Source organism: Schistocerca serialis, chromosome 4 (assembly GCF_023864345.2).
Source record: "Schistocerca serialis cubense isolate TAMUIC-IGC-003099 chromosome 4, iqSchSeri2.2, whole genome shotgun sequence".
Lineage (NCBI taxonomy): Eukaryota > Metazoa > Arthropoda > Insecta > Orthoptera > Acrididae > Schistocerca > Schistocerca serialis.
The window spans coordinates 918,316,213-918,322,823 of NC_064641.1; positions in this window are offsets into that span (position 1 = coordinate 918,316,213).

Sequence of the window (6,611 nt, forward strand, 5' to 3'; positions counted from 1 at the left end):
TAGGCATTTTGTACTGCTTTTGTTAGTGTAGGACATAAGGTTGTGTTTTGTGAAGAATTTGTGAATTTTCGTTTTATGAGTTCTAGTTGTATAAGTATATTACACTATATTAAAGTAATTTGGAGAATATTGGTAATTTTTCAGCTGCAGAGTTCATTAGCGAGTAAAATTCTATGCACCTGTGAACTACTTACAGAGCATATGAACTGTTAAGCCATTGTAAGTCGGTCACGCAGTCTCTTGTACCTTGAAACAGAAGATCTTATTCTCCGCAATACTCGGTACTTGTAGATGAACTGAGCTTCTATCCTGATAATTTTCCATACCTTCAAAATCGAAATTTGTGTTAGTTGCCAATTACTTTTATAACAAAACTTTTTTAAGTTTTTATTGGTTTTGATAATATTTCTTCTGAATTTGATTTTATTTATTGATTATTGGCTTATAGAAGAGTAACAGTGTTACACATAGACTATTAACTATAGCAATGGGAAGATTTTCTCAGTTGCATCTCTCTTAAAATTGAATGGAATGTTTGTTCTCGAGAGACCTTAATTTTCCACAACACTTTTTTAATTTCAGTAAAGGCATGCATGACATATAATGTGAATACTGTCATTTAAAAATGGAATAAGAAAATATTTAACTTCTAATGCACGGTTGCTTTGTTGCTGCTGTCCTATAAGTGTTCCACGGTACAACATTCTCCTCTATTCCAACTGCCTCCATTCGGTTAATTTTGCCTCTTGGCGGCCATTAAGACAGACTGTACCAACTGCACAGCTTCGTTGTGTGTGAACATGGTGGGCAAAGGAATACCTGGAATGAAATTTCGATCAATGGCCCTGAGTTATCTCCACGGACCAGTACAGGACTGGTATGCTGATCATCGTTGGCGTGTGTGGAGGCGGTCGCGTCACAGCATTTGCCACTGTCACATACTCCTATGTGGTTCAGGACAAACGTGTGTAAGTCATATTTTGGGCCAGTGTCATGTCTTTGGATATTGGAAGCCCCTTGCTACTAACCAGGATAATTTTATGGCTGTTCAGTATCAGCACAAGAATCTCAATGCTATTGTTCAACCTGACAATGAAAAATTGTACTACAGGTTCGTCTTTCAATTGAATAATGAACGCATCCAACACGCGAACGCTTTCATCCTAGAGACAAATTGGATCGAACTGCTCAGCTCATGACAACTATCGAAGTGAACACGATTGGGCATGTATGGGACCAGATAAAATGTGCTATATGTCCTTGCAGGATCATTCCTAATACACTGAATGACATGTTGAGGGCTGCTTGAACAAAGACATCTAGATTACGTTGCGGACAGTGTTCAAGGAGGATCCAAGCATGTTACAATTTACAAAGTGGAACAACACAGTTTTGGGTGCTACGCAACAAGCAGAATTTGATTTCACCAATATGAAAACAGGTGCACTTCCAAATAAACTGCTATTACTCTTGTTTTTATTTCACAGAACAGAAAAGATGTTTAGTTTTAGTTTCATAATGTTTATTCTTTCATGTCCTGGAAGCCTTGAAACTAAACTCACAAATGTATACAAATGTGAACATGGACCGAAAAATTTTTGAATAGACTAGTGACCCACTCTGGCTTCACACAGGTAGTACTAAGTATCTATGGCCAAACTACTTGTTTATAATATGTAGTGATACACACAAACCGTTCTCCTGTATCATCTCTTTATTAGTGAAAAATGTATCAGAATCCTTGCGGTAGTTCCTGAGATTATCTGTATCACACAGGCAGAAAAATGTGAACAAAAACTTCAGTTTATAATGTGTGTAATATCTAATGGAGACATCCGCAAAAGAAGGAAAGTAGTCACAATCACACAACTGTTCATAAAACCACAGTTCTAACACTTCTCAACTTCCTATGACTCCGAAAAAGAACAAACAGAAAATAAATGAAATTTCTTCAGCAATGAAATTAGGTACAAGCTCGAAGTTCACAAAATAAATGGGCTCGACAATGCCTGAAGTACTCAATAACTTTAAGTAAAGAAACAAAGCAATATTCAGAACTTTTAATTTGAATAGGAAAAAGATTTTCTCGGCTCGGTTTCAGTTCATAGAAAGAACAAACATAGACGAAACATTACATAGCTACTTCACTTGCTGAAGTACCGAAAATCAAATATCCAAAAAAAAAAAAAAAAAAAATTATGACGAAGACAGAAAACTTTAAGGCTGACACTACCTTATCGATCAGTAGCACAACAGCACAAATGATACTAAGTCCCAGCTGAAGAGTCACGGAACACTTAAGAGTCCCAAAGTCGTGTAGGTGTTGTGGCGTCCAGAGCGGCAGCTGAATCCTTGCGGTACGTAGGTGTAGGTCTTCTGGTTGGTGGCTGCGATGGAACTCGTGTGATCTCCTAAATAACTTCTCACGGATGGATAATTCTGGGCCTATTGTTGGTACAACACACAGCGGATGCAGAAAGAGGTGTGATTTGTCAATGACCTCTATCGTCGCTGTGTACACCGCCTGGTGGAGTGGCCGGAGCTCTGTTTATGACCTCTGCTGGCCTGTCTGCTGAGTTCCGGGGTTATGAAGTCGTCTGCAGCCCGCAGACCATGTATGTTGTGCGTGGTTTCGTCCACTCATGCTGTCTTGGGCGCCACAGCAGTATGTACACAACTTTTGATTAATTTGGATATACCAAGTAACTGGTATCTAATTCCCTGTAGATACCATGTAATACCATGGATACAGTAGAGTAAGCCAAGGAATAGTACAACGTTGGTAAACTTATCGGGTTTATGTGTTAGTTTTCATCTACATGCAATATTCGCAACAAGAACATTGTGTACGTACAAAATAGCTGCCAGAAGAAGTATGTGAGTTAACATGTGTGACAAATGAATGCCCATTCCATACTGTCCTATTGTTCCCTGTAATGTTGTGATTTCACAGTGTACTAGTAGCACTTCAGTTCCTTAGATACAGATGTCAGTGTGCCTATCGTTTACACGGCTCTGAGAGTGGACATATACGTAGAAAAACGTTACGAAATACTACCACTGAGAGAATCAGGTTTATGTATGTATCAAATTAGGAAACAATGTGGCGTATCTAGAGGAAAAGTGCAATACACCGTTCTTCGTCACAAGTCGACGTGTAGCAATAAGGACCTACCGCGACCTAGACGACAAGTTCATCAAAATTACTGGTAAGGTCGATAGGTTCAAAACGGCAGCACAGATTCGCGCATAATTGGTAAAAGTTAACCTTAGTTGCACTGAAGAAGAAAGTGTGATCTAGCAGTATATTCTATCTACAGTTAAATATGGTGGGGATACTGTTATGCTTTGGGGGATTTTACAGGAGGCTGCACTGTGAAAATAGAAAGGTGTATGACCAGCATATCTTATGATACCACGTGGATTGCGCTGGATAGGGAGAGGCTTCACGTTACAACAGGATAATGACCCACAACATCGGTTCGGAATTCTGTAAGATGTACATTGCATCACAGGAAATCAGAAGGCACTGAAAGATATGGTGTGGACGTCCCAAAGTCCTGACTGCAATCCTATTGAAATGGTCTGGAATGAAAGGAACAGACTTACCCTTAAACAGACTTACATGACGTAGTCGTAAGTATAATTTTGTAAAGAAACTTCTAGTTAAAATTTACCATTGGTGGGTTAAGGATTATTTCACTTTCTCAGGACGAGATGCGTTCACTTGATAACTGTCGTAACATCCTCACATTGTAAACTGTGTAAATACGTGTATTTATGTGATAAGATGGCGACATTAAAATAAAGCTATTTATAGCTTACACAGCTGTTGTTCTAACATCCAAACCTTACATAGTGGTCAGTTACACATTACATAAGGATGTCCGTATGCTTTTGATCAGATAGCATGTGTAGCGCAGCTGTTCAAGGCAACAACGAAATTGCGGAAATTTTGAAGACGATTCAAACGTCCTACGTCTGACAATGACCAAACTCTGACGAATAGCAATCCAGTTAAATTTATGAATGACAATCCGAGATTGATAGCATTATAAGGTGGCATTTAATTAACTATTGTAAAATTTTTTGCTGTCACTTAAAAAAAAACGAAAACTAAAAAACTGAGTCTTGCTCCTCTGCCGATAGGGAAGATGCTGTAGTTGAAATACTGAAATGGCATCTCGGAAACCGGAAAAACTCACATCGCTGACTGGTCATTCTTATTTCGGTGTTCAACAGTTCTCCCGAATCGTTTCGAGAGATTCCTAGGATGATTCCTCTAAACAGACAAAGGTGGACCTCTTTTCGAGTTGAGCAGCCTCCACTGACCACAACATTGACAGATTGATGGAAAACATACCTGACTTTTCTCGTATATTTGCTATTATCGGCGTCGAAGCAAATAAGACATTTCTTTCCTCTATTCCTCATTTTTATATGTTACTTCACAACTTCACCCAGTTCTAAGCAAAGAAGGGAAAGCAGAAAGGTGGAAGGAGTATATACAGGGTCTATACAAGGGCGATGTACTTGAGGACAATATTATGGAAATGGAAGAGGATGTAGATGAAGATGACAAGGGAGATACGATACTGCGTGAAGAATTTGACAGAGCACTGAAAGACCTGAGTCGAAACAAGGCCGCCGGAGTAGACAATATTCCATTGGAACTTCTGACGGCCGTAGGAGAGCCAGTCCTGACAAAACTCTATCATCTGGTGAGCAAGATGTATGAAACAGGCGAAATACCCTCAGACTTCAAGAAGAATATAATAATTCCAATCCCAAAGAAAGCAGGTGTTGACAGATGTGAAAATTACCGAACTATCAGCTTAATAAGTCACAGCTGCAAAATACTAACACGAATTCTTTACAGACGAATGGAAAAACTAGTAAAAGCCAACCTCGGGGAAGATCAGTTTGGATTCCGTAGAAACACTGGAACACATGAGGCAATACTGACCTTACGACTTATCTTAGAAGAAAGATTAAGGAAAGGCAAACCTACGTTTCTAACATTTGTAGACTTAGAGAAAGCTTTTGACAATGTTGACTGGAATACTGTCTTTCAAATTCTAAAGGTGGCAGGGGTAAAATACAGGGAGCGAAAGGCTATTTACAATTTGTACAGAAACCAGATGGCAGTTATAAGAGTCGAGGGACATGAAAGGGAAGCAGTGGTTGGGAAGGGAGTAAGACAGGGTTGTAGCCTCTCCCCGATGTTGTTCAATCTGTATATTGAGCAAGCAGTAAAGGAAACAAAAGAAAAATTCGGAGTAGGTATTAAAATTCATGGAGAAGAAATAAAAACTTTGAGGTTCGCCAATGACATTGTAATTCTGTCAGAGACAGCAAAGGACTTGGAAGAGCAGTTGAATGCAATGGACAGTGTCTTGAAAGGAGGATATAAGATGAACATCAACAAAAGCAAAACAAGGATAATGGAATGTAGTCAAATTAAGTCGGGTGATGCTGAGGGAATTAGATTAGGAAATGAGGCACTTAAAGTAGTAAAGGAGTTTTGCTATTTGGGGAGCAAAATAACTGATGATGGTCGAAGTAGAGAGGATATAAAATGTAGGCTGGCAATGGCAAGGAAAGCGTTTCTGAAGAAGAGAAATTTGTTAACATCCAGTATTGATTTAAGTGTCAGGAAGTCATTTCTGAAAGTATTCGTATGGAGTGTAGCCATGTATGGAAGTGAAACATGGACGATAAATAGTTTGGACAAGAAGAGAATAGAAGCTTTCGAAATGTGGTGCTACAGAAGAATGCTGAAGATTAGATGGGTAGATCACATAAGTAATGAGGAAGTATTGAATAGGATTGGGGAGAAGAGAAGTTTGTGGCACAACTTGACCAGAAGAAGGGATCGGTTGGTAGGACATGTTCTGAGGCATTAAGGGATCACCAATTTAGTATTGGAGGGCAGCGTGGAGGGTAAAAATCGTAGAGGGAGACCAAGAGATGAATACACTAAGCAGATTCTGAAGGATGTAGGTTGCAGTAGGTACTGGGAGATGAAAAAGCTTGCACAGGATAGAGTAGCATGGAGAGCTGCATCAAACCAGTCTCAGGACTGAAGACCACAACAACAACAACTTCACAAGAGCGTGGTGTCTTAAAGTGTAGATATTATGCGTCCAGTACATCAGCGGATACGGCGGTGCGTACGTAGTCGCATACATATGAGAAAGAAAACGGTATTCATCACAACAGAGTAAAGAATGTACGAGGAAGCAACACAAAAATGTATCACATGTTGAGAAATAGCTTCCGCACGAGAGACAACGTAATATTGTATTACTTCCTCGCCCCATTAATTCCTATATAGAATGTTTATAAATTAGTTATACAAAAGTAAAATGGAAATATTTGATACAGCACTGAATGTAGTATACCTTGGAGTTTTATTTACAAATGTTCAGTGTGACCATCTTTTACGACACGACAAATGACTCTTCTGTAATTAGTTTCTTGCCAAATACTATCAAACAAGCCTTGATGTGTGGGGCAACTGCTTGTGTTATCCTTTGTCACAGCTCGTCGAAATTTCCCTGAAGCGGAGGAAGAAACTCTTTGTCTTCATACACAGAAGTCCATTGGGG